The following is a 23478-nucleotide window of genomic DNA, read 5'->3' on the forward strand; positions in this document are numbered from 1 at the left end:
GACTTCTGCTCAGAGGCAGAGTTGTGGCTGAGGATTCTGTTGTTGACGTGCTTCCAGTACTTTGTCTCTGTCCAGGAAGACGCAATGTAATCTCGTCGTCAGTAGCATCCTCCTCCACCTCCTCTGCTGACCTCATCGACTGGCTGACTTTGGTTTGACAGTAAGTGGGGTCTCCAACCTCATCATTACCCTGTGTGTTTTCACTCCCCTCGTCCTGACTCCTCCGAGCCAACCTCTTCCTGCCCTGACCGAATAGTAAAGTTGTCGTTCCAATCATCCAATCAGGTATCTGAGTCTCATCAACATGTTCCGCATTGTCTCCACCAGGAGGATTTACAGTTTGGGAATGAGGGTGTACATTATGCTCAGCACCTTCTTCATCGGGGCTTGTATCCGACTCACAAAGCTTCTGGGCATCAGTGCAGATCATTTCCTGGTCTGGACTCACTGCAGCTTTGGAGCAGACCTCTGATTCCCAGGCTATAGTGTGACTGAACAGCTCTGTAGACTCAACCATCTCTGTTACCCCATACTCAGCAGGGCTGGTGGAAATTTGAGAGCTGTTAAGAAGCAAGTGCAATTGGGTTGACACCACAGAGGAATGGAGTATTTGAGATATTGAAGTTGAGGTGGAGGAGAGGCCACTTGATGGAGCACTTGAGATCCATTGAAGCACCTGCTCTTTTGGTGCCTCATCTACATTTGGTAGCGATGGTCGTGTCCCTGAAAAAAGGGATCATATCAGATTATCCTTGGGAAGAAGTACACCTCTTATTTTGGCTGGTAGTTGGTGTTACGAATCGGTGCTGTCGTAGACGCAAACAGCCTGCTGCGGTTCCAGTTGCACCCAGGCGTCAGCTGCCATTTTTGGCCGTGCCTCGGGTCGTCCAGCTGGCTGCTTCCTCATCCTTGTCTAAGTGTGGAGAGACGGCAAGTGTGCATGCATGTGCCGATTTACCCCAGACACAGCCTAAGCACAGTGTTTCACCTAGTGAGCATGCTCAGCATGACTGTGCCATTCCTGAGGCTAAGTCCTCAGTTAGTGCTACTGAGCATGCTCCCACACTTAGTGAGAAAAGCCTCTTTGCACAGGTACTTGGAATGCGTGACGTGTCTAAGTCCTGTGTTGTGCCTACTGAGCATGCAGAAGCTGATAGCCTGTTTTCTGAGACTGTTTTCAGGCAAATAAGCATGCTCAGGCACTTAGTGCATCAGAGGCTAGGTCCATTAAGGAACTCACTGGCCATGTCCGTTAGGTGGCAGTAAATGATAGTCCAGAGGGCATCAGGTGTCCTGATGATGTGGCCACTCCGGACTGGCTCGCAGAGGCCTGCCCCTATGATTTGGCACCTCATCATTGTTCGTCAGACGATGACTGGTGAGCTGTTTGGGGCGTGGCTGCCATAAGGTCATCATTGTAGTGGCGGTTACGGATAGGCGGCTGTTTATGTCACTGATGACGTGGCACTCTGCTTTTGGCTCATGGAGGGGCATTGTGGTCCACCCTGGGTTGGGGCGGACCCAGGTTAGAAAAGGGGCTGGAGACAACAAGGAGGTGTGCAGTCTTCTCTTATGCTCAGACAGAGCACACCTCCATGTGTTGAACCCATTGTGGCTTTAGGGCAGAGGTAGGCAGGGATAGGGCATCGGTGCAGGACGCCACCACACTTGGTAATGCAGAACGGTTACGACCAGCTCCTGTCCTACCAGTCCAGCTAGTGCAGCACAGTGGCATTAACTGAGCTGCTGCTGCTATTTCCGCTGTACACAGGTGTGCCCCCTACGCACACGGACAGCGTACCCAATGGCCCCTAACAGGGAGTTCCTGGGCTGGGTGTGTGGACCTGTGACGCTAACAGAGTTCCCAGTCTCCAGATCTGAGTGTCGTCTAACTCGGTTCAGGCTACTATTTGTTTCAGAGCCACCCAGCTCTGGATCCTCTGCCTAACCTTCGGGTTGCCAGCATCTCCTTTTCCATCTAGGAGCACGGTGGTCCTCGACTGGCGATTGGGATATATACCACCTTATCCAAATCTGCCAGTACCCCCGTAACAGATGGTGTTTCTTCAGCAGATGTTACTGTTGCTTAACCACCAAACCCACGGACACAAACTTTTTTCCCCTTTCTAACACACCTGTTCCCCTTTCCACCAGCATCTGGCCTTTTTCCACTCATTTTGTATATGACCAAATTTGCAACTCTGCAGGGACACCCTTCTCAACGCCATCTCAGCACAGCAGCCAGCCCTTGGTCCCTCAGATCTGGACAAGTAAAAGACCATTTACTCCTAGCTAGTGATGAGCGAGTACTAAAATGCTCGTGAGCTCGAGGCTCGGGCCGAGCATCTCAAAATACTCGTGTACTCGGCCCGAGCACCGAGCCCAATGTTATCCTATGGGAGACCCGAGTATTATTCTGAAATGACCCCCGGCAGCATGTAGAAACCATAAAACTGTAAATTAAAAAAAAAAATGTGCGTGTGTGTGTGTAAGCGTGCATATATATATACACGCGGAGTGGAGTGCGGGATGGGCCATAGCCGAGCGGGGAAGTGTCGGGCTAAAGGCACGGTCATACTGTGCGGGCCGGCCAATCACTGCAATTCAACAAGTAACAGGGCTGTGGCATTGCAGTGGTCTGCCAGCCAATCCCTGCATAAGGGATGGCTGTAAAAAGAGCGCCAACATGAAGACCACGAGTACAGCACGAGTATCGCGAGATTACTCGGTCCCCGCCGAGTAGCCCGAGTACATTGATACTCGTGCGAGTACCGAGTAGTAACAAGCATACTCGCTCATCACTACTCCTAGCCATGACAAAGCATTGAGATTCACTCTGTGCAGCACTGTAGTTTAGTGGAAAAGCCGATCTAAGATTGCGTACCAGCTTCTGCTGATACTCATGCATATGGCAGGACTTATGTTGCCAAATTTTGTCTTGTACCGGGGATCTAACAGTGTGGCAACCCAGTAGTCAGCATTACTTCGAATTCGGACAATCCAAGGGTCATGTTGTAGGTAGCGCAGCAAGAAGGCGCCCATGTGTCTTGCGCATCCAGGAGGACCAAGTCCTTGCTGTGTTGGTGGAGGAGAGGTGAGAATAATGCTTCCTTCCTCTGCCCTCTCCCCCCAACCTCGCACAACAGAAATGTGATCAAGGTCTCCCTCATCTACTGAGTCTTCCATGTCCATCGCCAGTTCGTCCTCCATTACTTCCTGGGCTCCTGCACCTTCCTCAACAGTTTGGCTGATACTATGCGCCCTTGTTAATCCCTCTCCCCCACCGTCCCATGCCTGCCGCCTTGGTGCTGCTGAACGTGTGGACCTTGTAGATCTTGTTATCCCTTTCGCATATGACTCCTCCTGTACTTCCTCCCCTTCCTCTTGTCCCACCACCTGACTCTGAATAATGTTTAGAGTGTGCTCCAGCATGTAGATGACCGGAATTGTCATAATGATAATGGCATCGTCAGCGCCAAACATCTTTGACGCCAGTTGTAAACTGTGAAGAAGGATGCATAGGTACTTGATCTGAGACCACTCCAGCAGCGTCATCTGCCCCACCTCTGGATCTCGTTAGCCCAGGCTAACATATTGCATAGTCATAACGTATTGCAGCAGGGCTCGCAGGTGCTGCCACAGACGCTGCAACATGTGCAGATTCTAATTTCTGCATGTCGGCACATCACATTTCAGGCGGTGAACAGGCAGACCGAAAGATTTCTGGAGCAATGCAAGTTGTTCAGCTGCGGGGTGTGAATGGTGGAAGTGAGCACATAGCTAGTGTACCTTCTGCAGAAGGTTATGTAGGCCGGGATAGTGGTTTAAAAATTGCTGGACAACCAGGTTTAACACGTGAGCCATACAAGGCACATGTGTCACATTGCCCTGGCGAAGGGCCGCACCCAGGTTTGCATCATTGTCGCGCACGGCTGTTACGCCACCACCGGAGTCCGCTCCAGCATCTTGTACTCCGATTGCCAGGTGACACCATGTTCCTTTCATAGATAGTACTGGTGATGGGAGAGGTATCGATGCCAGCGGCGCCGGTGGCCACAGGTTCCGCACAGCCACTGGGCTGGGTTACCTTGAGATCTTCAGTACTACTGTCTGACTGTAGGTGGTGGTTGTCTCACAGCTGAAGTACCATCATTCAGCTACAACCAATGGGAAGACACCACACCCTTTTTTAGGCCCCTCCTGTCTGCTGACCACTGCCAGACATAGTTCTGAACTTCTGGTTCCTGTTTCGCCCAGTTCTGTTTTGTGATTTTGTAGTCATACCGCTTGTTTCCTGACTATGTCTCCTGCCTGCAGTTTATGTACTTCGTTGCCCGATCCACATTTGACCTCTGCTTGTTTTCTGATTAAGTCCTGGCCGTCCGATTCTGTTCATGTTCCTCAATTCATGGTTTGACCCTGCCTGACTACTACTCTCTCGGACTGCAGCCTTCCACAGGTATTGATCACCTTTGGCCCTGTGTAATTCCAAATCCCTGTATAAGGGTTAAAGTGTTTCAGGGTTCTAGGGTTGCAGCTTGTTGAGTGGCTTCCCTCTAGCCTATGCTTTACAGCCCGTCTGAGTGTGTGGATCCAGGCAGGCGTTACACCGTGCCCTCTGCAGAAGGCCATCTAGGCCGGGATAATGGTTTAAAAATTGCTGGACAACTGTTGAACACATGAGCCATACAAGGAACGTGTGTCACATTGTCACGGCGAAGGGCCGCACCCAGGTTTGCATCATTGTCGCACACGGCCTTCCCTGACTGCTGGTTGAGTGGAGACAACCATTGATGAAACTCGGTCTCCAGAGCTAACCGTCCACAACTCCTCTGCGGTGTGACTCACATTTCCCATACATTTCAAAGTAAAGATTTGACCGCCTGATGGCGTTGAGCTCTGCTGCCAGCATAATAAGGAGGTGTGCGGGATTCCTTGTGCACAGTTACAACGCGGGTGGCCTTACCAGACAGGTTTTGAGTGGAGATTGAGGACCTAGACGAGGTTGAGGAGGCAGAAGCAGTGGAGGAACTTCTACATACAGAGGAAGGATTGACACAGAACTCGTGGGGACAGAAAGACTTGTACAGCAGACCCTTCTCCATCTCTCACCATAGTTACCCAGTGTCCAGTCAGCGACATGTAATGCCCCTGTCCATGCTTACTGGTCCAAGTATCATTGGTGAAATGCACAGAGATTCTCAAGGAAGCGGTGATGTTGTGTGCAACATGCTGGTGTAGTGCAGGCACGCCTTTCTTGGAGAATGAGTGGCAACTGGGCATCTGCTCTTGGGTCACTGCGATGGGCATGAGGTCTCGAAAATCCAAAAAGGTGGAAAGGCAGCATTTCTGTAGCCAACAGCTTGCAGATGCTGAAAGTCAACCTCTTAGGCATGTCATGCCTTTCTAAAATCATGTAAAACATAGCAAGGGGACTCCAACCACAGTCTCCCTCTTTTCCAAAAATTGGGCCACACACACACCACTTCACTGGCATCAGTTGTCCCCTAGTTGCAAACTTAAAAAGTTGATTTGCATGAAGCACTATCAAAAATCCACCAGCCTTTCGTCTCCCCTGGATGACACAGGGGTCGTGTACACAACCTTGAATCGGATGGAAAATTGCTCGTACTGAATTTGAAATTGGCGAACGTGAACCACATGAGTTTGCTCATCTCTATTGGGGAGGAGGTCAGTACAAATTTCTCAAAGTGACATTCTGTTATCACGATGAGTGTTGATCACTTATGCTATTTTATAATACATGTATTGTCTTAAGTTGTACCATTTCAATACTTTGCTTGCTGTTGGTAAATGGAAATATTATTGATTATCGTGAGTGGCGTAACTAGAGTCCTATGGGCTCTATTGCAATATTTGGACCTCAACCCCCCCCCATTACACCAATGGCTAATTGTACAGACCTCAGTAATGAAGATTTGCTAGAATCCATTCAATCCAGTCAGTACATTATTATCTCAATATATCTGTTTTGTGGGTTTGGTGTTTGCAGCTGTGTACCAGTGTATGTAAAAGGAAATTGTCAGCAAGTTATTATGTAAGGAAGTAGTTGTATAGCTGTATGGGCATTTGTCCGAAAATAAAAATTATACCTTTCTTGTAGAGATCAAATATGGCAGTCCTGAGAACTCTTGCGTAGAAGCCATATACCAACCAGGCTGGAGGTGCACTTAGAAGGGCCATTCCTAGTGCACCGACATGCTCCAATGCACTTCTAGTCTCATTTGTATATGGCTTCTAACCTTGGTTTCACAAGACTGCCACAGAGGATCTCTACAAATAATGTATCGCTTTTATGAGGGACAAGCACCTATATTGCAATACCCTACCTCCATATGTAAAAACATGCTAATAGATTTCCCGTAAAGCATCCACCTCCTATGTCAGGGTCACTTTAAAGTTAGTTGTGTAGGAATAAGTGGATGCAGGGTAAGCAAGTATATGGTGTTCTACACAAGAAAAGCTAAAATTCTTTTTTCAAAGTCAGGAAACAGTAACAACCTTCATTCTGTCATCTGGGGTTATGAAGCATCACGAAAGAGTCCAGGATTAGACTTCAGTGGTGTAATCTTGAGTAATAGCTGCTATTTGTGCCTTGATAATAGATTCAGAAAACTTGCTGATTCCCTTCTCTGCAGCACTGATGCGACTTACAGAATATGGCAGGGTGCATTCTCCTCAAAGTTTATAAACCTCAATTTATGCAAAGAAAAGAAAGCAAAATCGAGTGAGTGCGTGAATCAGCTGGTGTGGTACAGCAGTAATGACGAAGGGAGAGTAGTATTTGGCGCAACATGAGGTATTCGGCTTTTGTTTAATCCACTAAAATCACACAGTGGAGAAAAATTAAAAAGTGACGCGTTTCAATCATATTGCACTTGAAACAAATCTTTTTTATAACAACTTCAACTTTAACCCAATGCCATCTCTACACACCCTTGTCCTGCTTTATTTAGAAGTGCAGTCTGTCCACATCTATTCTCCCTCCAACCTCCAAGTGGCCGTCATATACTGACCCCTGGCCCTGGCCACTGCCTTCATTGACCGGTTGTCTGCCTGGCTTCTACATTTTCTCTCTGTTGACATTCTCACTACCATTATGTTTGACTTCTACATCCCCACTAATACACGTCTATTAGCAGCCTCCATACTCCTGTCTCTTGCTTCATCCTTTGGTCTAACTCAGTGGTTCACTTACGCCACCCATAAAGATTGAGACACACTGGGCCTTATCTTCACTTGTCTCTGTTCCCTATGTGACCTCACAACCTCCCCTCTTTCCCTATCTGACCACATCTACTGACCTTTTGAGCCCTGTCCACCCCACCTGCTCCCCTTGTCCAGCACCTAGCACACCCCTGCAGAAACCTTGCACATCTCAACAGTCACACTCTCCTTGACTCTAACTTTCCGCTGTCCTCCATATGTTCACTCCATAACACAGACAGTGCCACCATTTTCTACAATGCGAATCTTGCATCAGCTATTGATTCAGTGGCTCCTCTCGTGCATGGCAGAGCGAGACAAATCAATAGACAACCCTGGCACAACAGCCTCAATAAAAGGCTTCTGCAAGTGTCTCGGGTTGCTGAGCAGTGGTGGAAGAAAATTCACTCCCAGGAAGTTTTCACTGCATTCAAAACAGCAATTCACACATTTCGTTTGGCCCTCACTTCTGCTAAACAGGATTACTTCAGAACCCTCATATCTTCTTTATCCCACAACCCAAACAGTTATTCAATACTTTAACTCATTCTTCCACCCACCGCTGCCCCCTCTAACCTCTCTCACCTCCACTGAAAACTTTGCCACATATTTCAAAGATAAAATTGACCAAACAATGCAAGTCTTTTCTGCTCAATCGCTACACCTCCTTCATATAACAGACCACTGCCACTCCCCATAAACGTTCTATCCACCATCACCAAAGAAGAGCTTGCACATCTTCTCTCGAAATCGCACCTCACCACCTGCACACTTAACCCCACCCCATCCTACCTCTTCCCCAACCTCACCACTATGCTTATCCCTGCCTAAACCCATGTGTTCAACCTACCTTTAACCTCTGGTCCCTTCCCTTCTGCTTTCAAGCATGCAACTATCACACCCTTCGATCCGACCGATACTACCAGTTTTCGCCCCATATTGCTACTCCTGTTCACTTCCAAACTCCTCGAACAACATGTGCATGCTGAACTTTCCTCCTACCTCTCAGCTAACTCTCTCTTTGACAACCTACAATCCGGCTTCCACCCAGATCCCTCTACTGAAACTGCCCTGCCTGAAATTACAAATGACTTACTTCCTGCCAAAGCTATCAGTCCCTTCTCTATATAGTCCAGTCAAAATACGGTTTGACCCGGAACAAATTCCAAGAAAGCGTTTTATGATTTTTTTTATTACTATTATATGTGGGGAAAAACATAATAAAAGTTTTCCAAAAATTGATCACCACAAAGGCCCTAACTATGATGTCATAAGACGATGACAGCCATCGCACTAAAAATAACAAATATTTCCCTATTTCAAAGCTGTAGCTGTAGGTTACAGAAGAGTTTGCATTTTTTTATACTATATATTTTCATATAACAATTTTTATACAAAGTTTTATACTAACTACATGGACAGGCGAGGTCATGACGTCATTAATGAAGTCATGACATACATGTACATTTCTAGAAATTATAGAATTAATACACAGTGCATTTTAAGACCTACTTCATCACTGAATAACCGTGTCAGGTCAATAGTAACTATTTTCATCATCAGACACTGCTTCCTCCCTCATATTGTCACAATGCCCTTCTTGACATGGTCCACAAACCCGTGAACAGGTAAGTTCGTGTCTTTTGCAAGTGCACCGAAATGTACTACAACCACGAGAACCATTGTAGACTGTGAGCCCTCGCAGGCAGGGACTTCTATCCTCCTGTACCTCTCTGTGTCTTGTATTGTTTATGATTATTGTACTTGCCCTATTATGTATACCCCTTTCACATGTAAAGCGCCATGGAATTGATGGCGCTATAATAATAAATAATAATAATAAAATAATAAATAATAATTGCAGTGAATTATTTTCAGAAGTGTTTCTGGTGTTTTTGTTGGATTACATTGACACTGCTGCCTTAACAATCTCCACATCTACATCCCCCTCTGATTGTATTACGTGGCAACCTCTGTCATTCATGCGCTGTGAAATGAGATTGAAAAGAGACTGTATGTTCTCCACATTCAAAAGGAAGTCCTCCTTTTTCCCGACAAATTTTGTTCCTTCAGCAATGTTCACTTTGTTACTTGTTCGAGTTTTTGCCGTCACTGATGGCTAATGTCATTAGTGTTTGGTCCTCCAATGTAACCATCAAATACTATCATAGTCTTACCATAGTGCGTTACTGTGACAGATGCATAGTCTTCAGCGATTGAACAATATGTCTTTCCTTCTGACCACTTCAGTCGATGGAGAAGAGAACCTCCGTCAAGAACATAATGTTCCACTTCTGGTACATTCTTGAGTACTGCGTCATCTGAACTCTGTTCTTTTATAGCAGCCATCAGTTGTGCTTTGTTTGGTTTGCATAAGAGATGTTTTGCCTCAAAGAGGGATGGTGTGGGTATGGTGAAAGTTCATAGGCCATCACCTCATCAAGGGAAAGATCAGCAGTTTGAGACACCACAAGAAACCTTTGGAACAAAAGAGCGGGGTCTATTGTTTTGTCCTTAGCAACGTCAATTGCCTCACTGGATGCTAGGGTCTTGGCTTTCATTGACCGCTTGTACTTAACTGAAAACAGTGATTGACCCTCGATTGTTGCCACTATTTCTCTGCCAATGGTGAACAGGTTATGGACATTCACATCCTTCTTTGCATTGACACCGGTGATAATGTTGCGAAGAGACACTTTATCAGAGAAAGGTGAAAAGGTCTCGAGTTTATCTGCAATTTTCTCCAGGTCTTCACGATCTCTTCTCATCCTTGACGTTCTTGCCTCCTCGTGTTGTTCACTGGTGACAAAGCTCTGGAGAGTGAAACCCTGCATTGCATCACTGTAGGAAGACGACACTGGCACAGACAGAGTCCACAATGCCCTCTGATTTTCGGACATTCCACTTCCTCTGGTGAGTCCTCCTGCAGTTTTTAGGGAGCGCATCAGAGCTTCCTTGATGACTAAGTCGCAACCCAGACCTGCCCTGTACTGATCAGTACGCCTTACAACATGCAAGCCATTCATAAATCTATGAAAGACTGATGGCATATCATCTTCCACAGTGGTCATAGACTGGAGGTAAAGGTAGGCGGCCTTCACATAGTTCCCATGCCCAGCAGCTGCAAGAATGGGCAAACATTCGGCTACAGCATGAAGGTGCATCAGCCAGGATCCTGTACGATCGGCCTCGATAAGCTCCCTTGCAATTCCTACCATCTGTTCATAATTCAGCCATAGTTTTCTGGTGCGAGAGTGAGCGGATAATCCGTTTCTTTTGGTGGACAAGAGGTGGACAATTTCACTAAGGCAAGTAGAAGTGATGACTGAATTCAAGTCACTCTCCCCTGTCAGTGTCCGAGCATACAACTGCTCAAGTTCTTGCAACAGGTCTGCAAAACCGGGAAGGTCGCAAAGTACTTTGTCTGCAACTTGCTCTAACATTTTACAGCTTTGTCGGCCATATTCTTTGACATCACATTTGGACCCTTTGTGATAACCCTATCTTGAAAAAAGCTACTGGACAGTATTCACTGATTGAGAGCAAAAATAGCAGAGTGAATGTAGGTAATAATAATTTTGTTTATTATTACCTACATTCACTCTGCTATTTGTAACCCTATCTTGGTAAACTTTTAGTATGTTTTTCCCTACATGTTATTGTAACATGAATAAAATGCTTTCTTCGAATTCGTTCAGGATAAAGGGTTTTTTTTTCGTATTTTGACTGGACTAATACTCCTCCTTCTATACCTGTTCTCAGCCTTTGACACTGGCAACCACTCCCTCCTATTAAAGATCCTCTCTTCCCTTGGTGTCAGAGTCCTTGCCCTCTCCTGGATCTCTTCATACCTTTCCAACTGCACTTTTAGTGTCTCCCACTTCCATACAACCTCTTCATCCCACCCTCTCTCTGTTGGTGTCCTTCAAGGATCTGTCCTGTGGCTCTTAAGGGTACTTTACACGCTGCGATATCGGTACCGATATCGCTAGCGAGCGTACCCGCCCCCATCGGTTGTGCGTCACGGGCAAATCGCTGCCCGTGGCGCACAACATCACTAACACCCGTCACACGGACTTACCTTCCCTGTGATGTCGCTCTGGCCAGCGATCCGCCTCCTTTCTAAGGGGGCGGTTCGTGTGGCGTCACATGGCAGCCATCCAATAGCAGAGGGGCGGAGATGAGCGGCCCGACCATGCCACCCACCTCCTTCCTTCCTCATTGCCGGTGGACGCAGGTAAGGATATGTTCGTCGCTCCTGCGGTGTCACACATAGCAATGTGTGTTGCCGCAGGAACGACGAACAACATCGTACCTGCAGCAGCACCGATATTTTGAAAAGGAGTGATGTGTCAACGAGCAACGATTTTTCACGTTTTTGTGCTCGTTGATCGTTTCTCCTTGGTGTCACACGCTGCGATGTCACTAATGGCACCGGATGTGTGTCACTAACGATGTGACCCCGACGATATATCGTTAGCGATGTCGCAGCGTGTAAAGCACCCTGTACCCTTCTCCATATACACATTTTGCCTGGAACAACTCATAAAATGCCATGGCTTTCAGTACAACCTATATGCTGATGACACTCAGATCTACCTCCCTGGCCAGAAGTCACAACTCTGCTGGTGCAGAATCCCAGCATGTCTATCAGCCATATTCTCTTTCTTCTCTTCATGCTTCCTAAAGCTCAATGTGGCCAAAACTGAACTAATCATCTTTCCTTCATCTTACCTATGTTCCTTACCTGATCTATCTATTACAATAAATAACATCAAGCTCTCCCCAGTATCTGAAGTTTGCTGCCTCGCAGTAACACTTGACTCTGCCTTGTCTTTCATACCATACATCAAATCTCTTGCCACCACTTGCTGTCGTCTTAAACTAAAAGAATATTTCCAGAATCCGTCCTTTCCTCATTTCTCAATCAACGAAAATGCTAGTGCATGCCCTCATAATCTCCTGCCTTGATTACTGCAACATCCTCCTCTGTGGTCTCCCTGCTAACACTCTCGCACCTCTTCAGTCCATCCTTAACTTTGCTGCCCGACTGATTCACCTTACTCATCACTACTACCCCACTTCTCCCATCTGCAAATCCCTCCAATGACTCCCAATTCTCCACTGTATCCAATTCAATCTACTAACACTGACCTACAAAGCTATCCATAATCTGTCTCCTCCATATATCTCCCAACTAATCTTCCACTACACTCCAACACATAATCTCCATTCCTCCCAAGATTGCCTTCTCTCCTCCATACTCATTTGCTCTTCATCCAACTGCCTCTAAGAATTCTCCTAATTATACCGTCTTCTGAAATTTGCTGCCTCAACATATCAGATTATCTGCTACATTTGCAAGCTGCAAACGGAACCTGAAAACTCATCTGTTCAGAAATTCCTATATGTTACGGTTGCTGCGAGCACTGGAGACTATGTCCAGATTTCTTGCTACTGCACATGTGCGAGCGCTGGAGACTAAGTCCAGATTTCTTGCTACTGCACATGTGCGAGCGCTGGAGACTAAGTCCAGATTTCTTGCTACTGCACATGTGCGAGCGCTGGAGACTAAGTCCAGATTTCTTGCTACTGCACATGTGCGAGCGCCGGAGACTAAGTCCAATCTTGGAGCCATTGCACATGTGCGGGTGACATCATCGCTGACACGAGGTCACATGTCTCTGACACCTTCTATGCCGATTGGTCGCTGGTCATGTGCTTGTGACGTCTTGCTCGGTGATAGGCCAGCATGACGTCACTCCTGTCGTTCTGGCAGCGGATTGGCTCTGGTGTCCTCCATCTTGGATGAGGCACAGAGTCTATATAAGACCCTGACACACGCCGCATGGTGCTCAGTCCTCTTGGTTCATGCATATGAGTAGACGCTCTGTGCGCGTTCCTCTAGGCATTCCTCTGTCTATGCTAGGTGAGCGCTACCGGCAGGGTAGCGTTCTTATACCTTACAGCTTCGGCTGCTGTCCGTATCCTTACCTCTTAGGGGAGCGGACATAGGCAGGTGCCTGAGGCACATGGTCTGGCTGGGCCTTGTGATTCTACTCGTAGGTGGACGTTGCCGCTAGGGTAACGTTCCTTATACTGCGTCTGGCAGTTGTTCGTATCCTCGCACACTAGGGGAGCGAACAGAGGTAGGAGCTTTGTGCGGCTTACGCTGCTGTTCGTCTCTTTTGCACCACTAGAAGAGCGGACCTAGGCAGGTGCCATATCTAGTGGTTCGTGTCCTCGCACACTAGTGGAGCGAACGCAGGTAGGAGCTTTGTTCGGCTTATGCTGCTGTTCGTCTCTTTTGCACCACTAGAAGAGCGGACCTAGGTAGGTGCCATTTCGCACACATTGCCTTTGTCTCTGTGATTATTAACAGAGATCATTCCACACACCCTCCAAGTAAGGGAGGAATTGCTTTACTTACTTATTATATCCTTCTGTGAGTTAACAGAGGTATTGCACTCTGCCATAGTCTGCAGCAAAGTCTTTGCACGGTGGACCCTGACTGTCTGATACTCCTTTCGGTTATTATCAGACAGCCCCCCGTAACACTATAGTCTATAATGACCCCACTGCCCCACAACCGCCGGAGCTGCCGCCTCACCACCACCGCAGTTGCTGCTTTACTATTGCTCCACCTACTTTCTCCTCCCCAATATCCTATATAATGTAAGCCCGAAAGGGCAGGATCCTCTTCCCTCTGTACCAGTCTGTCTATTGTAACTTGTATATGTATTTTGTATGTAACATCTTCTCCTGTACAGCACCATAGAATCAATGGTGCTCTATAAATAAATATTAATAATAATAAAAAAAACAAATCTAGGGCCTGCCTTTTGTATCATCATCCAAAAAAGAATACAATAAGTAGTAACACATTGGATCTTCCTTTAACTTTCTTCACAGCGTTCGGTCCAAAATTTTCAAAAAGCAGAAATATCATTCTGTGGTTAATCATAGTTACATAGTTACACGGTTACTTAGGTTGAAAAAAGACCTAGGTCCATCTAGTTCAACCTTTCTCCACCAATTCTACATTTTGTCCCTAAGTCATTTATAACCAACAATGTTGTGTGTACTGAGGAAACCATCGAGCCCTTTTTTAAAAGCTGTTATAGTATCAGCCATTACTACATCTTGTGGTAGGGCATTCCACAGTCTGACTGCTCTAACTGTAAAGAACCCCTTCCTATTTAGCTGCCGGAATCGTTTTTCTTCCATTCGCAGTGTATGCCCCTTGGTCCTTAGGGGCACTTTGCACGCTGCGACATCGCAGGCCGATGCTGCGATGCCGAGCGCGATAGTGCCCGCCCCCGTCGCAACTGCGATATGTTTGTGACAGCTGCCGTAGCAAACATTATCGCTACGGTAGCTTCACATGGACTCACCTGTCCTGCGACCGTTGCTCTGGCCGGCGACCCGCCTCCTTATTAAAGGGGCGGGTCGTGCAGCGTCACTGCGACGTCACATGGCAGGCGGCCAATAGGAGCGGAGGGGCGAAGATGAGCGGGATGTAAACATCCCGCCCACCTCCTTCCTTCCGCATATCCTACGGAAGCCGCAGTGACGCCGGTAGGAGATGTTCCTCGCTCCTGCGGCTTCACACACAGCGATGTGTGCTGCCGCAGGAGCGAGGAACAACATCGGACCGTCGCATCAGCGTAATCATGGATTATGCCGACGCTGCACCGATAATGCGATTACGACGCTTTTGCGCTCGTTAATCCTATCATCGAGCCTTTACACACTACGATGTCGCATGCGATGCTGGAAGTACGTCATTTTCAATTTGACCCCACCGACATCGCACCTGCGATGTCGTAGTGTGCAAAGACCGCCTTAGTATTGTCTTTGGAAGTAATAAGTCACGTGCCAGTCCTTTATCAGTGATGTGATTGGTGTTAAGATGTTTAAAACTAGTCTTCAGTGATTCATTGCATTTTCTATGATTAAGGGCATCTTTGACCAAGAAAAATGTCAGGTTTTACTATGCTGTAGCTTGATTTTACAATTTTAATGTGTTTTCAATAAAGAAGTTTTTTTATTCATAACATTGGATGGACAACCTGACCTTTCTAATATTTACTTAGTTTTTAATTCAATTTATTTTCTCACAATTCTTATAATTATATTTTCTCATTTTCCCATATCGAAGTCTCTTGGTGATTGTGGTTGCAGGACCCGAAAACAAACACTACACAATATATGGAGTTGTGCAATTTTATCTTCATACCTTATTTACTTCTGTCACTAAAGGGCTACCTCATGTACCTGGAGTCTATGTCATGTTCATGTCATGGGCCAAACGGGTGAAAAAAAAATTGACTGATACTTAAAGACTATTCTTTAAAATGCATACCTAAATGAGGTTTATACACCTAGCCATGTATATATATATATATATATATATATATATATATATACACACACACACACACACACACACACACACACTGCATATGTATTAAATTAGCCTGGTGCTCACATTGTTAGCCACTACATCAGTGGACCCATTTCACAAAGTGACTAATGCTGTGTGTTAAAGTGAATTTGTCAGCAGGTTTTTGCTATTTGATCTGAGAGTAGTATAATATAAGGAAACAGAGCCTGATTCCACTGATGTGTCACTTACTAGTTTTTGTGGTTTAATTTCAATACAATAAGTGTCTTATCAGCAGGAGTTTATCACTGCTTGACTACATCTGGTGTGCCGAGCAGACCAGCTAATCTGTATAACCCCACCCTCACAACTGATTGGCGGCTTGCTGACAATTCACAGTGTACACAGGAAGCTGTCAGTCAGCAGAGTTGTGCACACCCCAGATGTATTAGCTCTGCTACAGCTACATCAGACAAAACAGGTATTCTATCAAAACCTCACCAAACAGCCTAGTAAGTGATACACCTCAAGAATCAGACTTAATTACACTATATTATGCTGCTCTCAGATTATATACCAAAAACCTGCTGATAGATTCCCTTTAAATGGCTGCTCATTTCAACTTTTTTTTTATCAAGACAGCCCCTTTGTTGTCTAGAGATGGGAAGGACTTTTATACATTTGGTTTAAAGATTAAAAGTTATCTCATTTTCTTATTCTTCTTTCTTATTTAGGTTCTGATTGTAAATGTTTTCTTCTAAAACCTGATGAAACTGCCGCTAGACGAAGTCAAGAACTCCATCTCAGTTCCACTTGTTCCCCTCTCATTTATTTCTCACAGCTCTGGACTCCGGACACTTATTTGCAATGCAAAATTCTGTAGAATATAAAACAAAACCTTCTGGCTACATAATTCCAAAGATCGATTGTTTTCCGGGTATAATCATAGTAATACCAATGATGATTACATGGAAGCAGTGGGAGGCGGCGAGATGTTATTTCAAAGCATAGTATCAAAATCCCCAGTAAATTTACCATCATTACCGCGCAGCACAAAGCTCGCTATCAGCCGACACGCAGAGACACCTAATTATAGAGAAGCTTTCACTTCTTTATGTGACTGCCCTTGGCTGCCGTTGGTAATAAAAGGGGGATGTTGCACGCGGCACATTTGCAGTTAAACAGTGAGATTCTTAGGCACAACATGTAATGAATCTCATATTATAAGAATATTACAGAAATACCAGAACAAAAATCTCCTGCAAAATGTATAGTAAACCGTCTTACACTTCAGTAGAAGAAGACTTATGAGACTTAATCTTTTATGAAAATCTTGTACATAAACCTTCCTCTATAGGGCCAGTTAATGTGAATATGGTTTTAAGGGTTTTGTCAGATCCTTAGGGGTACTTTGCACACTGCGACAACGCTAGCCGATTGTAGCAATGCTGAGTGCGATAGTCCCCGCCCTTGTCGCAGATGCAATCTCTTGTGATCTCATTATCGCTACGGCAGCTTCACACGCACTTACCTGCTCCTTCTTAAGGGGGTGGGTCATGCAGCATCACAGCGACGTCACACGGCAGGCGGCCAATAGAAGCGGAGATGAGCGGGACGCAAACATCCCGCCCACCCTCTTCCTTCCTCATTGCAGCCGGGACGCAGGTAAGGAGATGTTCCTCGCTCCTGCGGCTTCATACACAGCGATGTGTGCTGCCGCAGGAACGAGGAACAACATCGTACCTGTCGCTGCAGCGAAATTATGGAAATGACGGACACTACACAGATCACCAATTTTCAACACTTTTGTGATCGTTTATCGGTGCTTCTAGGCTTTACACGTTGCGACGTCGTTACTGGTGCCGGATGTGCGTCACTTTCGATTTGACCCCGACGAGATCGCAGTAGCGATGTTGCAACGTGCAAGTACCCCTTAGAGTTGAATAAAACATTCAACTGGGCTACCTATAAAAGTTATCATAATTTGATGTACCAAATTAAAAAATTACTCTGTTACAACTCTATAGAAATAGAAAGCTGCATATTATGAACAGGCTATTGCTGGTCTTAAATTTTAACATCTAATAACCCAGGATCCAGTCCAATCTGTGCTCCTGTGCTTCTAGCAGACCTTACGTTAGAGAGTGCAGCTCTAATTCTGAGCTGTCAGGACAATTTGCCTCCTTCTAGGTTTCCCAGCACAGGAGCAGAGCTCGGAGCTAACGTACGTCTTAAAGTAGATTGGAAAAGACTAAGATGTGACTGTGCAAAGCCTCCATTACATGAGCTGTCCCTGCAGATCAGACTGAGGCATTGGCTACCTAGCTTTTCCTTTCCTGACTCTGCTATGGTCTCTATGTGAAAAGAAATAATGCTCTAAGTTCTTCTAGAATGAAATGAAATCTGATCAGGTGCCTCCTGTATGATACCAGCTATTGCAAACCATGTCCTAACCCTTATTGATTAATATTACACAGAATTAATTCTTATTACTGTAGGAAAGGTCAGTTTGCTAACTAATATAATCTGTAGTGATACCACATCAGAAAGCATTTTGTATGGCATCCTGTGGACTACCTGATGCCTGGTTGCACTATAATACATGCCCTGCTGTCCTGTCTAGTGTCATGACGTATATAATTCATATTTAATACAAGGCAAACTGTTTTTCTTAAATATAAATATATTGAAGAGTTGAGATCTCTCAGCTTCATGAGGATTTACACTTGGGCTGTTAATAATATATGTAGACTATCACATATGTCCAAAACTGGGATCATGTGGGCATACCCGGAATTGAAAAGGTCCTCATAGCAAAGTCAAATATGGGCCACTCCCTTCTAGTTAACAGCCACATACTTGCAGTCCAAAAATGTTTATAGGAACTTAGGGCCCGTTTCACTAAGACTAGTGTTTACACTTGTTTGGGGACTCTCAATACATGACCTCCTGCTCTATGGTTGATTCCCCTGTCTGCTTAGCTATGGGCCTTTTCTTCTCAGTCAAATGTTGATGGTTTTTATTATATCCTTTATTATGTCTTTTTCTTCCTTCAGGTGTTTTCCATTGTCCCATTTTGGTTTACCCTACGACAGTATGAGTGGGGATATTTATAGTGTTCCTTCATTACAGTTCTTTGCTGGCTATAGCTCTATGTGGACTAGTTTCTGGGAGTTCCAGCTCTTCAACTTAGGGATTTCCTTTGGAGTAAACACTAGTTGGGTGTTTGCTGTGAATCAGTTTGGTTTTTCTAGTTGGGCGATTGATGTAAATCGGTTTGGTTTTCCTAGTTGGGTGCTTGCTGTAAATCAGTTTGGTTTTCCTAGCTGAGTGCTTGCTGGGAGTTGGTTTGGTTTTCCTTCCCAGACCTTTCTCCTACTTTGTACTTGTTCCTGTTCATCTCACGCTGGATTTGTGCTTGTGATTACATACTTTCTTTTCCTCTTGTAGGCAGTGTGTGGCAGCCTCCCCTCTAGACCTTCAGGAAATGCACAAAACCATTTGTTGGTCTTTTAGAGAGCCAGATCTGGTGTTGTGGTGGTGTTTTTAGGAGTGCGGATAGCATTTTTATAGTCTGTACAGGGACCAGATGGGTGTGACAGCACCTTTTCCTTTTCCACTACCTGTGTGTGTAAGTGTTATATGTTCATTACACACTTGAGTTTTACTGAAAGGGCGTGAAGGAGTAGAATACATGAAATTCATAGAGAGACACACACCATTTGGTTCATCTTTTCATTAGCTTGTGCTTCCTTGCTCCTTGACAGAAATGGCACTTCAGTCAGAAACATGGAGTAACATTTCAGACATTAAAAACACCATCACTATTAATAAATTTGATGGGTGAATGTTGACATTCCCTATGCAGCCCCTTTTCTCCCTGTCTCCATCTGTTTTGGTGGAACTGCCTAAAACTCGCATAAAAACTGCAAAAGTTGCAAAATTTTTGTGCGACTCTTTGTTGCACACACTATTGAGGTTTTCCAAAGTGTTTTACGACATAAACACTTTGAAAGATTGGGTTTAGACTGGTGCATATATGAAACACTCTAAAGATCTTTAATACACAGGCAGTAGAAAAAAATGAGCAACCATTTATCTTTAGTGACGTAATTTGTAATATTAATCATAAAAGTATTTGCATTGATCAGAAAGTTTAAATAAAGGGAGATCTTTAGCACAAATAGCATCCTCAGTTGCATTTCTATGCTACAGAAGAACCTTTTGAACCTAAAGGCCGCTTTACACTCAACAACATCGCTAACGAGATATCGTTGGGGTCACGGAATTCGTGACGCACATTTGGCCTCATTAGCGACGTCGTTGCGTGTGAAACGTACGAATGACCGCTAACGATCAAAAATATTCACCTAATCATTGATTATTGACACGTCGTTCTAATCTCAAATATCGTTGCTGTTACAGGACGCAGGTTTTTCGTCGTTCCTGCGGCAGCACACATTGCTATGTTTGACACCGCAAAAATGAGGAACAACATCGTACCTGCAGCCGCCGGCAATGAGGAAGGAAGGAGGTGGGCAGGATATTCCGGCCGCTCATCTCCGCTCCTCCTCCTCTATTGGGCGGCCGCATAGTGACGCCGCTGTGATGCCAAACAAACCTCCCCCATAGAAAGGAGGCGGTTCGCCGGCCACAGCGACGTCGCTAGGCAGGTAAGTGCGTGTGACAGGTCCTAGCGATGTTGTGCACCACGGGCAGTGATTTGCCCTTGACGCACAACCGACGGGGGCGGGTGCTTTCACCAGCAACATCATTAGCGATGTCGCTGTGTGTAAAGTGGCCTTAAGCCCATTGTGTTGTGCATTCAGCCTCCAACTTCGCTCACATAAGTATATGAATTGGATAAGTGCAGTGCGAGAAAAATCTTGTATTGCACTCTAACCAATGGTATTCACTGAGGCAGAGCAAATCTGCTATTTTATTTTCTCATGCTGAATCGGTATGACAAACATAGCAGCATGCTTCGATTGACAGTGTATAACTATCACACAATCACCCATACAAGTCTATGGGTGTGTGTGAAACATCAGAATGCACTGATGTTATTCAAATTCAGTCCAATATATGCAGAGTCAGGCAATGGAGAAGATGGAAGGATTATTCTATACCACTTCTCAGCACAGAGAATTGGTGCACAGTAGAATGACACTCAGATCGCAGCAGAGTCTGAGCAGAGTGTAATTAGCATATCGCATCTGATGCTTTCGCATCGGATGCTTTACGCTCTTCTCATCTCGACCTTAGATACATGTTAATCCCCTCATTAAATCTCAATTAGAAAGTGAACATGTTCAAACAAAGCACAACACACAATACAACACAGAAGACCTGGGGAAGGTAAGAAAATCTAGTTACATCCAATTTAGTGTTTACTAAAATTGCTTGTTTACGATACAGCTATCATTTCCTTGCTTTTGATTTTATGATGTAAAGCTCTCTTTCCACAAAAAAAGCCTTGAAGTTAACAGTTGTAGGCAAGCAGCAAATAAAAAAGGCATGAAAAAATTAAATTTCCTGGGACTCTACAAAATGAAAACATATTATATTAGCTCTGTGTCAAAGATGTGGATTGCAAAAGCTTGGTCATTGGTCTATCCATACTGCACAAAATGCCCAAAGAACAAAAAATATAAAAAACTGTAAGGTGTTTTCATAGAATGAGATAAAATGGCATCCATGATATAATTCAAACTAAAGCCTGTTCTAGTCATGTGTCAGTACAGATGGCAGACTGAAGACTTACAGCTTCCATGACCTGTCTTTCAACTCACAAGTGCTGTATCACACATACCTCAGTCAGCGCGTGGGAGCAGGATGTGAGAATAAATTTGTTTTAACCCACATTGTGCTGGATGAAAACATCTCCAGCTTCTTCTTCCTCCATCAGTCTGACAGCATTTTAGGAGTACACAGAAACTAACTGTGCTTAACTGAAAAACAATTGAAGACTGAGAAGGATGAACCTAGAGATAACCCCTTTGTGCTTAGCTAAGAATAGATATATTTCTTCACACATGAGAAGCCTGCTAGCTATTAACTAAGGTATATGTGATACAGTTTTTGTGAGTTGAAACTAAGTTCTCAGAAGCTTTATGTCTTCAGTCTGCAGCTCTTTATGACATATGAATAGTATGGGTTGCATTTTGAATTAAATAAGGAATGCTATTTTAACTAATTCTTGAAGTGTTTCAATACTTAAGAGATCTCAGGTTCTTTTCAAGTAGGAATAGAGGATTTTTCGAGACTCAAATAGCTTAGATGAAAATTGTGAGATAGAGTCTAAGGCGGGCTTTACACGCTGCGACATCACTAGCAATTGCTAGCGATGTCAAGCGCGATAGCACCCACCCCCGTCGTACATGCGATATCTGGTGCTTGCTGCCATAGCTAACATTATCGCTACGGCAGCTTCACACGCACATACCTGGTCGGCGACGTCGCTGTGACCGCCGAACAATCCCTCCTTCAAGGGGGAGGTGCGTTCGGCGTCACAGTGACGTCACCGCGACATCACTAAGCGGCCGGCCAATAGAAGCGGAGGGGAGGAGATGAGCGGGAAATAACATCCCGCTGTCACGCTTCCTGGTCCCCTGGTCCCGTCCTCCGGTCCCCGTGGTCCGCTCCCCGCTCCCCGGCGGCGTCCCCTGCTTACCACTCCGGTCCCGGCCTCCTCTTCCCCGCCTGCGGCCTCCATGCGTCCAGCTCCCCGCTCCCGGCGCTCCTCTGCGACGTGGGACTCCCAGCCGGGCGCTCCTGCTTCCTCCTCACCGCTTCCTGGACTGGCTTCTGGCACACGGGCCTCGCGCATGCGCATTAGGGCGCGCGCGCGGTCATTGACCCTTTCTTAAAGGGCCAGCACCCAGAAACAGGATATTGCATAGACAGGTACAGGGTATATAAGGTTTCTTTTTCCTGGTGGGCGGGGCCTGTTCTACGTGTCTAGCAAGCTAGTGTTCAGGTCCCCGTATTGCTTTGCCTTGTGCTTTGCCTTGCATTAACCCTGTCCTGTCTCGTAGAGCCTATCCTGCCACGCCAGTCGCTCCGAACCAAGTCCTTCCCTGGACCCTGACGGTGACTTCGGCGGATGTCCCACCACCTCTGCAGCTCCGCCAGTCTCCAGTCTCTGGCTCTGTTCGGTGACCCATTCCATCGCTCAGCAGGTTCCGGATCCCGCCTGACCCTATAACCCGGCCTCGGACCCTGAGCCTCGTCACCCGGACTACCGTCCAGAACTCCGTGGGTTCAGCATCATCCACCTTTCCTGCTTCTCTACGGACTGTCCAGCTACCTATAGTGCTCCGGCTGCCGTGCATCAGGACCCTCTGGCGGGGTGACCAGCCTGGCTGCCTTCTCAGGGGAAATCGGTGTACGGTCCAGTGCTTCCACCACCCGGACGTAACAGCTAGAACAGGCCATGGATCCCGCCGAAGCACTATCGGCCTTGCAGCAGGAACTCACACGCCAGCGTGAGACCCAGACCCGCATGCTGAACTTCATGTCTTCTGTGGATACCCGCCTGAACGCGCTACAAGCGACGGCCACATCCTCGGCATCTTGGGTTTCCACTGTACAATCCACGGCCACTACTCTCGTGGCAGCCTCCTCGGATGCCTCCAGTCTTCGTTTGGCCTCACCACCCCGGTACGCCGGAGATCCCAAGACCTGCAGGGGATTCATCAATCAATGCTCTCTCCATTTCAAGCTGCTGCCGCACTTGTTTGCCTCCGACCAAGCCAAGGTCGCGTTCATGATGTCCGATCTAGAGGGAGAGGCACTTGCCTGGATGAACCCCTTGCGGGAGAAGGAGGATCCGGTGACCACCAACATCCAGGAATTCCTGCAGG

The 23478-nt window shown here is 46.0% G+C and overlaps 1 protein-coding gene across 1 annotated transcript in view; it reads right to left on the reverse strand.

Annotated features, from left to right (window-relative positions):
- The window catches only part of LOC142289690 (contactin-associated protein-like 5), a 766069-nt gene that overhangs the window by 420108 nt on the left and 322483 nt on the right, over window positions 1-23478 (reverse strand). The window lies entirely within an intron of this gene.

Source organism: Anomaloglossus baeobatrachus, chromosome 2 (genome assembly GCF_048569485.1).
Source record: "Anomaloglossus baeobatrachus isolate aAnoBae1 chromosome 2, aAnoBae1.hap1, whole genome shotgun sequence".
In the NCBI taxonomy this organism is placed as follows: domain Eukaryota; kingdom Metazoa; phylum Chordata; class Amphibia; order Anura; family Aromobatidae; genus Anomaloglossus; species Anomaloglossus baeobatrachus.